Consider the following 12,460-nt stretch of genomic DNA (forward strand, 5'->3'; position numbering starts at 1 on the left):
ATGTGTCTCCCAGACCAGGGAATCACTTCATTTGCACGTTGCACCAACACAGACCAAGGCTGTACTTTAATTACAGCTATTTCCGCAGTTCTTCCAAGATTTCCTAATAGCTAAGACAATTTCTGGGGAAAAGTGGAAGAGAAAAGCCAAGAGAAGCCAAGCGCAGTTGGCGGTTCAGCAAGCACCCACAGGCGAATGATCTTTTCTTCGTGAAAGTGGAACCTCTTCTTTCTGAAGTTCTTATTACTTTCTTGTAAAAATATTTCTTTTCGGTGTGGATCTATAAAATCTTTCGATTTCCTTATGTTGTATTTGCTGAAGAAAGGAGCCAGAAGCAAGTGGAGGCACGTAGGTGTCACAGGGAGTGTGCACGGGGGGTGCGACCCTTGGAGCTCCATCCTCAGTGGGCCCATTGTCCCCTTATCTGCCACAATCAACTGCATTTTTTTTCTGCTGTTGAGCACAGCTGGGTTTTCTTGTGGCGTTTACAACAACAGTGGAATGGCCACATTTACTGGCTCTCAGGAAAAAAGGGGGAGGTGGCTGGCACCTCCAAAGCGTCCCTACAGAAACATCTGCTCCTGGATTTAGCTCTTGTATCCCAAAGCCCTTGTTCCCACTCCCACAGAGGGGCTGGACTTTGCTGCCTGGCTGACAGCGGCCGAGGAGCCCTACGAGATCGCTCTGAGCAGCTCTGCTTCCAGGTCCCCCGTGTTTGCATGGCCTGGGGAAGGGCCCCAAGGGGGCAGGAAGGGAGAAAGAGAACAATAGGACCAGGAGGACAATTTTAACAACAGGCTGAAGCCATGCTGTGATTGCAGAAGAGGTCTGGGGATGGCGAGTGACGTCCTTGGAGCTCCCATCTGCAGCTTGCTGTTAGGTGGCAGAAATACACCTCCCTGGGGAAGATGGATGAGAAACTCCATCCAGCTCCGTGACTGGCTCTAGGTGTATAACCAAGAAAGAAAACTCACAACAAAATATTTGTTTGTTCCCTTGCACCCACCTCTCTGGTTAAAACTGAGATAAATGTCACTGAAATGAGAGGAAAAATTTTAATTTTCAACTTATATTGAGAGCAAGCAGAGTAGCCAGGCTCCAGCTGACTTGTCCAGGAAGGTCTGGGATAGCGGGACTTGCATAATAAAGCAAAGAGTATGTTATTTCTTATTCTCCCAACACCTCCCTTGAAATTAAACCCAGGGAAGAATATATTTTATTTTACAGAAGAGTTGGTATCCTACAGGGAAGTCTTGGAAAGGTGCGGGTGAAGGGGCTGCAGCCGGAGGAGGTGTCTCTCTGCTGCACATCTCGAGGGAAATGAGAAAGCATCTCCTGAAACCGGGAGCGTTGTGCAAACAGACACGGAAAACGGGGTTGAGGAAAGCCATCAATAAGAGAGAGTCCTGTTTGAAGGGATGCAGTGTCGGTCCTGCTTCTGGTTGTGTTGCACTTATCCCTCTCTAAAGTTATTTTCAAATACCTCTGCGGGCCCAGCCTCTAGAAAGGATCACTGGAGGGGATCAAGTTGGTCTCTCAGTGCCCATCGTATTTCCAGTTCAGCTGCAGGGGCAGCTGGTCTAAAGGCAGGTTGGGGCTTCTCTTGCAGCAGGTTTTGTGAAAGAGGCATGTACCTGCTGGGAAGAGAGTGGCGTGGCCAGGCCAGCAACGCTAGCAGATGGTGAGGATCTTCCATCTCAGCACAAGCCGCAGGGCCGTCTCAGGAGGAGGGCAGGCTCAACACCTGCTCTTCGAGTCTCACATGGCTCCAAGCAAGCAAAGGGATGATCCAGGAGGAGGAGACGCACTGCCCAGGGCACCACCTCCCCAGCTGTGATCTCTGGAGGCCACGGCAAGAGGTCTGCAGGACCACGGCTTTTGGAATTCCTCACTGGAGATTAAAACTGCTCCATTTGGCCGAAAGAAACCATAGGAAGGGCTAATTCTTTGGAGCTGTGTAACTCAGGGGTTATATCCCATATTCTAATATCTTCTCTCCACCTCTCTTCCTTCCTTCCTCAAAACAAGGATGAGATAGGTAAGAACCCAGCCTTGGGCAGGACTTCACAGTCCGTGTCAGGCAAGTTCTCCCTCTCTGAATGTGCTTCCAAACGACCAACATCGAGGAGTTACAACAATTTGGCTGAGCTCATCCCAGCGCCAGTGCGAGACGGTCCCCGGGTAGGGTACGCAGCTGATGCGAAACTGATGCTACACTTGATCTTAGCTGAAAGGCCATTAAAAAGAAATCAGAAGAGACTGGCTAAAAGCAATTTATGGGGTTACAAAATGATGTATTACATGCACCATGGCTCCAGGTTTGCAGTAATTTAGGCTGGTATTGATTGAGGAGGGACTGGGGCATATTCCACCACCTTTTTAATTTCAGTCTGATTTGGCCGCTGCTTGCAGGTCAGCAGGCAATTTGATGAGACAAAAACAAACCAAGCATTAGAGCAGCCTAAATCACCCGCTTTTAGAAGTACCTTGTAAATAACTTTTAAGGCCGAACAAGGAGAACAAAATGAAAGAACTGGCTATTAAGGAAATCGAGACTGAAGTTTCAGGCTGAGAAAAAATGGTTTCATGGCACAGTTAGGAAGGAGTATCACTCACACATACCATCGTTGCCTGCCTTTATTTTCCCAAACAAATATGCTGTCTTTTTCCTCATATTACGGTGCTAATTCTGATTCAGTGTGAACTGAGTAGATACCATAATAAAGCCAAAGTACATACAGTTGCTTACAAAGGCCTCTAATCATATCACTGCGGCAATGGGATGGATGACCTGGTGGGATTCCAGATTACTCAAGCCATGTGATGGTGTAGGATTGTCTCTACACCCCAAAGAAAGGGACGGGCTGTAAATCTGAGTGTACATTTCCTGGGAGGGCAAATCTGGGCTGATTTTTCTGCTGGAGGTAGCGATTACAGTACTAAGTGTAGAGGCACACAGGAGGTGATAGTGAATAGTGGAAACCCATCAGTATCTGAGGTGGGGAAATTGCCCATCGACTGACATCAGGGAAGAAAACTTGCCACATACCAGGTGATATTCAGCAGACAAAGCATAGGCAGACGAAGTGGAGGAAAGGTAATTTAATTTTTAATTACGTCCCTTTCATTCTGGGGTTGAAGTGGTCCCCTCCTCACAAACCTGCATTAATGTGCATGAAATCCCCGTCCCTTTCCCCTCTCCCTGCTGGAAATCAGCCCCATGCGTTACCTGTAACTTCTGAAACATGCCCAGAGCCTCACAGGGCAGAAGGGCGGAGGAGGGATGTGGTAAAAGGGGGAATCGCATCAAACCAACAAGAGTATCCGACTGCAAACTGCCTTCAGTGTCAGCTGTGGCCCCGAGCTCACCTTCACTGCGTTCGTGTATTGATCGCGCGCAGGTCATAGGCAAAGGTCTGAGTAAAGAAGATTGATTACGTAGCTTATACCAGCCATCGGGTGTTGGATATAAACGGATTTTCCAAGTTTACTGTGACTACCAAAAGCTTGAACTCTGATGTGCACAGGGAAAGAGAGACACACAAATCTCTGATTGGCCTAATTAGCACTTTCCTGCAAGAAAGCTTCTCTGATCTCTAATTGCATGTTCATTTCAGTCTTTTAATATCGTGCTTGTGAGGCTCTTTTCTGCTTCCTGCAGGTAAAGGGAGACGTGACCTCGTATTCCGTCACACGTGTTGGTAGAGCAGCAGATGTGACACCCGGGTTTGCTGAAGCTCGGGAGGGAGCGGGAAAACTCTCTGCATTTACTCCAGACCAAGCAATAGCTGAGGACCCAGTTCTCTATTTCTGGCTAGCGGGGCGTTTGATCAAACGGCATCCCAGGCAAGACAAAGTCCCACAGGTTTGGCTCATAATAAAACCAAGTTGAGTGGATTGAGGGAGGATAACGTCACCTTCCATGGGCCTGTGGAAATGATAACCTGCTCCCAAATACACACGCACGCTGGGAAGGCCAGCCCAGCCGGGCTCTGATGGATTCTCGCAGTTAGCACAGAAACTGCAGGGCTCAGCCGCCAGTGAACCCGCTTCCACCCTTCTCATAATTAGATGTACAATCAAATGAAACCACCTGAGCATCTTGTTCCTTTGCTTCAACTCCAGAAGTCAAAGACCTCAAAAGTTATTGGCAGTTTTAATTAAAACTAGCTTTGAGATACAGAGCAACTTATAATGGTTATGGCTCGTTCTAGATAATACTGTAATAAGCCTCTCTCATATTAAATATAGCAGCAATATTGTTCACCAGAGAGGAGGACATTAGCACAAATAATCAGCCTCGCTGTCACGGGGAGGGCACTGAAGCCAAGAGGGGGTCTAAAATGATTGCATAAAAGGCATTTGCTCCTGAAAAAGGGAATATCCTGCAACTCCCTGCCCTCTTCAGCATCCTTCCCAGAAGGCCCCTGAGCCTCCAGCAGATTTCGTTCAAAACCCCCTTCCTCCCTCAGGAACGTGCTGCCAGTGGGAGGCAATTTCCAGGTTCCTGCCCCTGCCTGGCCTGTGCTGGGCCATCTCATTCACCTGAGCCATTTGTCACCGGCACAGAGCTGTAGCAGGGCAGGCTGCAGGCACAGCAGTTGCAGATGTGTCCACAATTTCAGCCCCGTTCAGTTTTTCCCTCATTCCAGACCCTTGGCTCTGCCCAAGGGGTTGCAGCACACGCAGGGCTCAGCTCACCGTTTACTCAGAACTTAATGTTCGAGTAGGCTGAGAAATATAATGGCTGCGTTGCTGCATTTCAGTGCTGGGGTGGCCATGCTGCTCCAGCAGAAAGGCTTTTCTTGGGAGCCCATGAGGCTCTGCCTTGGCCTGGAGATGCTGAGAGCCACCGTGGGTTAGCAAACCCTTGCTCTGAAGCAGTGAAGCCCAATGGCTAAGGACGTGTTCCACGAATGTACCCCTGATGCAATGCCAGGGGGACAGAGAGAGGGTCCTCCAGGAAAACTCACCTTCTGCTCGTTTCTAAATCCTCTGAGTGGCTGCAGGTAACTAAAGTTCCCGCCTCTTGATTTAAATAGGAAATGTTTTTTCCCTGGTGTAAATCCACTGAAGTCAAGACATTCAAGGAAGCCACATGAGGAATGAATTTGAGCCAGGGAAGTTGATTTCACAGTCCCAGGTGGCCACTGAAACTGTCCAAGTCAAATGGCCCTTGCAGTATCAGCCCAGCGCAATTTTATGGGGCAATGGAAAATTTAGTTTTTTCCTCACATGAATGACGTGTGCATTTTCTAGGGAAATATCTTATGTTCATTTGAAAAACCTTAAAAGACTCCGATTTGATTTGAAGGAGGCCTTTTGGGGACAATGAAAACAGTCCATTTGAAGGAACTCTAGTTGAGTATCACGAGGTAAAGGCATCCAAGATCACTCATTTCTTTTGAAAGCCATGCCTCCATTCTTTCCCAAAACACTGAGCATGTGCACGGAGCTCGCTGAAACAAGTTTTTGCTCAAAAGACCATTTCAGTGAAAAGCACCGTGGTTTTTTAAACTAATGAAACAAAATACAGCAATATTTCTCCTTTGAGAAAAATAAAAAAATAAAGCCTGCTTCCTTAGAGTTCTTATTCCCTCTTCACCCTGTGCCTCTAATTAGATAATAAAGACAAGTGAAAAACTACTGGGTTTGTACTCAAAATTTGAAAATGTCTTCACAGGATTTTTTTCAAACTTCTTGGGGAAGCGCTTAGCTTTCCGACAGATGATACATACCTTACTTATACAGCTATAAGCTCCTGCTAACTTGAAATCCCTCACATATGAAATGCACTTCAGTGGCCATTCTGTTCGGGAACAGTTCATCCTTGGGAAAATATTATCGCTGGAATGCTACGTGAGTCCACAGCTTAGAGCTGAAAGATGCATTTAAATTCTCTAAAGAGGCTTTAGGAATTCATAACGGTTCTTGATCTACCTTTGGGGGAGGGAATGTGTCTTTTTTTTTGCACCGCAACAGCTGAAAGCATTAATTGGTTGATCTTTTTGCCAACAATTCATTATATTTCATTACGTGCCTTTTATGTGTCCGTTCTGTTGCCCCAGCGCCTTGCTAAACACTTCCTAACTGCAGGATGGCATCTTTGAAAGAGGGAGAGGGGCTCTAGCAGTTGCTCTGTTCCCAAAGAATGAAAGCAAAGTCAAAATTAAATGGGTAAATGACTGTCACCACAATGATAATCAAACTGCAAACTGTATTAGCGTTTTTCTTCTGGAAGCTCCGGAATGAGACAACAAGATGCATGTCTTTCAACGACATAATTATGTTATAATGAGACTGGCCTATTGTGTTCAGCAAGAGGAACTGTTGTTAAGATTGACTTAAATGGAAGTGCACAAGCAGAACAAGTAGCCTAAATGACAGTTAGGCTCCATATTTTCTTCCCCAATCTGGCAGATTAGGATCAGTGTGGTCATAGCGAGACGCCAGCGTAAAATCCAGATCTGGATTTCAGGTTTGGCCTCAAGAGGTGGAGAATATACAGAGGAAGGCTTTTGATTCAGACTCCTTTTGTAAAGGAAACGTGTAAGTCTCTATCTGTTCACTCTGTTTCCAACAAGTAAATAACCTCAGCCTCTCTGATCCCTGAGGAATGATGATTTACAACACTGGTAATGTGCACTGAAGAAAAATACAACTTGTTCCTGAAAACCACTGATTAAAGTGATCATAGCAAAGCAAAATAACTCAAGGCTTCCTCCTTTTATCACTCATGCCTGCTTTACCCCTTGTTACTCCGTTCAGCAGCACTGGCTCCGATTTAATCTGCAGGAAGGGTGCTTGTCCGCAATGCCGATCAGCACAATTCAGCCTTCGCAAACATTTACCAGTGCCAAGGGACCTTCCGGTAATGATTTTAGCAGAAATATTTGTAAGAAAATGAATTGCTAAAATATAACTTCCCCTGAGACAGCACTAGGATTAAAAAAAGAAATTAAAAAGAAGAAAAAGGGACGATAAAACTGTAGTATCCATTGTCTCCTCACTGTGAAGGGTAGGAGCTATTGAAACGGGAGGGAAGCACAACCTGGCAGATCTGCTTAGTCCTGTCTCATTCACCATCACTGCCGCAGTCTCTGCCAGGAGTCTGTCATGGGGGAGATCCATAAAGGCCAAAAGCTACTAGTAATGGAATTGAGCATTCAATTCCCATTGGGGAAATTGCAAATCTTTTTCCTGGTCTCTCTCCCCTCTCCTGTTGCCTCCCTGCACTGCCACAGGAATTGGGTGAAATGCTTTTCTCATTTTCCTTCACCACATCTTACAGCCTTCACGGAGAGCAAAGGACCAGAGCGCAGAGTGTATGAGGAAGGCTTCAGGCACCCAGACCACTTCAATTCTAGAAACTAAGAATCATGGGAAACTTAGGCTAGAAAGAACTCAAGAGTTCCCCCTGTACTAGTGAATCTCCCTGGCCAGGGCAAGGTCTATACGATGCCACTCAGGGTAGATCACAGAATCACAGCATGGCAGGGGTTGGAAGGGACCTCTGGAGATCATCTAGTCCAACCCCCTGCCAGAGCAGGGTCACCCAGAGCAGGTCACACAGGAACGCGTCCAGGGGGGTTCTGAATGTCTCCAGAGACGGAGACTCCACCACCTCTCTGGGCAGCCTGTGCCAGGGCTCTGACACCCTCAGGGTAAAGAAGTTCCTCCTCATGTTTAGGTGGAACGTCCTATGGTCAAATTTGTGCCCGTTACCTCTTGTCCTGTCGCTGGGCACCACTGAAAAGAGTCTGGCCCCATCCTCCTGACACCCGCCCTTTAAGTACTTATAAGTGTTGATAAGATCCCCCCCTCAGTCGTCTTTTTTCGAGACTGAAGAGACCCAAATCCCTCAGCCTTTCTTCATAAGAGAGGTGTTCCAGTCCCCTAATCATCTTGGTAGCCCTTTGCTGTCCCCTCTCCAGCAGTTCCCTGTCCTTCTCTAGATGTTTGAGAAGGCTTCCATAGACAGACGCTGCATGACTCCCCAGAAAAACTACACTAATGCTGCCTCCACAGCCAGTACAAATTTCCCTTCATACCTAACCTGAACCCACTACTTTGCTCCACCGGGGACACTGAGATCTATTTAGTGTCCCTGCACCTGTTTTGCACACACACACAGAGCTTGTAAATCCCTCCAGACAAACCATACCTTTTGCTGGCGGGCTCTTCCATCTCCCAGAGATCCAGCAAGGTCCAGTGACTGGAAGCTGGAACGTGACCTATTCGGATTAGAAACAGTGCAAATTCAAACAGCACAGGTTTATATATTTATATATGTATATATATATACATTTATATATTATAACAACTGGGACAATTTACCACAGGCTGCTCTGGCAGCTATGATGGGCAGTTTAAAATTAGGATACCGGATGTTTTTAAATGATCACTGTGTTTCAAAAAGGAATTAATTCAGAAACATCCTTTACCTAGTGTTTACCCCGCATTACTATGCTATATTATCCTATAATTGGTTGTTAGGTCAGGATTGCAACCTGGCAGGTTCCTCTTCCCTGCCTAATTAGTGTTTCTTCCTCATTGCTCAGCGCGGGACTTGGTTTTTTCCCCCTACAGATCTCCGTCTCCTGCGCACACCCCCTCACCACGGACACCCATTCCCTCTCCCGCCAACGACGATCCAGCCCTCCACATGCAGAAGAGCTGCCGTTCGCCCAAGCGGGCTGACGCCACGTTTCTAACAAAACGAGCCGCTCAGCCTGACGCGCTCGAGGCGGCCAGAGGGTTTCACACTTGGCAGCCCGGGCCAATTTGCCATTCAGATACTGTACATTTCCCTCCTGCCTAATCGGCAGCCCTGCAGTGACATGAGTCATTCGCCTTCCCCTCCTCTTAAGGCATGGACTTTCCTGGGGCTGAGCCAACCCATGGCACTGCACAGAGGTGTCCACGTGAAGACCTGGCTCTTGCGATGACAAATCCTCCCCTACTGCACGGCCAGTCTGCTGTGCTACATCCCAGCCCCAGCACTTGGCTTAGGTAGGGTGCAAGTTCTTTATAGCACGAGCCCTGTCTGTCTTCAGCTGTGTAAAATGCCTGTACATCCATGGGGCGATAGCCAAAACACAGCATCACCCTAGTCAGCATGCAAATCTCTTATCTCTCAAGCACCCTCAGCTAGGCTCAGCCAGCTTCCTCCTGTATTTTGGCCTCGAAAACACGGCTCATTTCTCATCCCAGCTAATGGCCCTGCTCTTGCAAAATCAGGTACGAAGGGCAGCTGAACCGGGAGCCCCTTGCCCTGTGAGTGACCACACATGAATATTGTACCAGGTCCTCAATAGAGCAGGAGCAGAAACACTGGACAAACTGCAAGGGGTTTGCAGAAACTCAAAATTAAACTAGACTGAGATGTCTCACACAATGCATTAGGGGAGATTAAAAGAGTTAATCTGCATAGCTTGGCTGAACAGCACAACTCGACAGCTATAGCCTGGACTCAAAGGAAGATGAGAAACTGTACCCTGGTACAGGGAACTGGCATTAGAGGTAATGAAGCGACACTAGTTTGGACAACGAGAGCTATTTGAGCGATTAGGAATGGGATGCGGTGCCTGGTTCACCTATATGTAGACACAAATTTGTAGAGCAGGGGAGGAGCATGACTTTGTGCTGCCCCCAGACCCAAGTATACCCCTACTTCCAGAGCAAACAGAGCAAACACTTGCTGGGACTGCCTTGCCCTAGGCACCACCGCACGTCCCACGGTGTCTTGTGGGGACATTATTTGTCCCAGATAGGACACAGAGGTCTTTGCAGATTCCTCCTTAGGATGGCTTCAAGTTATACATGGCGGGGCACTATGAGATGTGTGGGTTGTTGCATTAAGGCTGGCAACACGAGTGCACAGAGTGCAGCTCTCAGAACACACAACAATTCAGCTCTTCTGAGGACCACGCTCCTTCCAACAGCACAGACGTGACTTAAACCAAACAGCCCCAACTTCTGCTGACCCTCAGAAGTGGGGGAATCTTATCAGATCAGCCTCTGATTTCCTCTGCTTCCACAGCACAATCAAGTATGCAAAGAAGTAAGATGACATTTTGCTTCTTGCAGAGAGCAGCAGATAATTTACTGAGATTAAAGAAACAGCCTCCTCTCCCACAGAAACCATCTCCGCATGGCTGGGCAGTAACCTGGCTCCGCTGGAACGATGCTGCTCGAGCGCCTCTCTGTGGATCTCAGCTCTTTTTCTTCCCTCTACAATCCTCAATCCACTCACTGATTTTTTAATTTTATTTTAGTTTTTTAAAATACAGAGCCAAATCGCTCCTATTATACCCGGGTAGCACCTCTGAGTGCACTGAACTTGGCACTGAGCTAGGAGTTGGCCCAGCCAGAACTCTTACAGTATCATCTTTTGATGGTGATATTTATGGTACCTCTGAAGGCCTTTCTATAGTTTCCAGCAGCAGAATAACTCGAATTGGCTCAGACCTACAGCTGCCTGGGGCTCATGGAGTGACCAGGAATGGAAGAATAGCTAGTAAAGGCACCATCTTTGGAATTAGCAATCAGGTGTCTCTGGTCCGCTCCAGACCATGCTGTGGAGCTCAGCACACAGCTCCATCACAAACATACATGTCAACACACAGATCACACCAATTTTTCTGTATCACTTCAAAGAAGCAGGAAACAAATGGTCCCCTGCTGAAGTCATGAGTAAAAACAAAGGCTCTTCATCAGCCTCCTGCAGCTGCTTGTTGTTTTCCTTTCTCTGCGGAGCCTGCCAGCTCCTAGTTATCTTGGCCAAGCACATGATTAGGGTTTCAGAGCAAATTCAATCTGCAAACAAACAAGCACATCTTGAGATGAATACACACAAACTGGTGGATGCACAGTATGTCTGGCTGTTTAGGAGATCCTGTCCTGCCTCTTCTTCTGATGCTAGGCCAGCCCTGCTCCTCTTCTGGATGGGAAGCAGATGGGGTAGGATAACGGGCACAGATCCCCTAGCCCTCTACATTTGCGCAAATAGCAAGAACTAGACCCAGTGCTGTTTGAGGGGCCACGTATTAGTAGTGCTGGCTCTCTGCAGCGTGGGAAGCAATGCGGGAATAGAAATTCCTGCCCTGAGTAATCCCCTGTGCCCAGTTACGGCAGAAGGCCCATTGTTTCTTAACTTAATGACAGAGACAAAATAATTAAGTTGTTACTGCCACCACAGCAAGAGCAGAAGAAAGGATCGAGGATCATTCCTTGTTCACTTCAGTGCTGAACCAGGTGGCTCAGTTTAAACAGGCATTGAAGGTGGTTTGAGCTAACCCGCTTGACTTTGCCCTGAAGCAGATGGCAAGTGCTCACACAACCCAGTATCAATATCCGTAACAATCAGATGAGCTGTGAAGCTGTAATCTGCGGCAGATGGAAAATGACAGCACAAAAGGCTTTAACTATGGCCCTCAAAGCCCTTCACAAAGGTAGCAAACAGGAAGGTTTAATTCAAATAGCTTGTCCTTCTCCAGAGCAAAACCAGGCATCTGAAACTGTGAAACAAGTGAAATGCTTCTCCCCCGTCCTACCTCCACCACAGGCTGGTTGACTTTATTACCAGAGGATAAACTGAGAACTCCCATGAAAACTCAATCCAAACTGAGACAACTTGCTATGAAAAACTGAAACGGGACCACGGTATGGGAGCATCTACATAGCTCAGTCTGTGCTGAACCCCTGGCACCCTGCATCGACGCTTTACTGAACGTTTGGGGGAGTCATTAGTGGGAGACCTGCAAAAAAATACAGCTCACTCATGCACACAGATTGGAGTGGTTGCTGGCAGATTTGTCAGATTCTTTGTGGATTAGGCAGTCATCTTGGAAGCACAATCAGTTGTAAAAAGACTGAGGCTTTCTCATGGTTTTTATGCTCAAGAAAGCACGTGTTTGCTATGCTCGAGACCGGATGGTTTGCGTCACCTCTCCTAAAGCCCCTCAGGTTCCAGAGGGCCCCTGACTGAAGAGCAACAAAGATGCCCAGTTCAAAATGCAGGTAGGCTCTCAGCCCCCAGCTACGCAGTCAAACTCTGCAGCTAACGTCTAGATACTGCCAGTATCCCACAGGACAACAGTCCTGAAAATACTGGCTAGTGAAAGGCTGACCAGAGAGCCTGTGTAGTTTTTTGCCCCCTCTGTCAAGTATACAGGGCAAGCTACTAACTTCATACACTCCTGGAGTGAGAAACAAATACATAGGTGCTTGGCCTTGCATTGCCCCTGCTAGTTCTTTGTTCTGTGTTGCCTTTAGGAGGGATGCTTCAGCCTTTTATGGCCTTTGACCAACATGCTGGCCATGCCCCTGGCCTGTCTTTGGCTCAACACAGCCCTGACTTCTCTGAGCCCCCCAGCTTCTGTCCTGCTCCTCAGCGACATCAGTTCTTGGCTCTAATACCAGTTCCAGCCTGACCTTAACCCAGAGAGCTTGTCTGCGC

Source organism: Chroicocephalus ridibundus, chromosome 9 (genome assembly GCF_963924245.1).
Source record: "Chroicocephalus ridibundus chromosome 9, bChrRid1.1, whole genome shotgun sequence".
In the NCBI taxonomy this organism is placed as follows: Eukaryota; Metazoa; Chordata; class Aves; order Charadriiformes; family Laridae; genus Chroicocephalus; species Chroicocephalus ridibundus.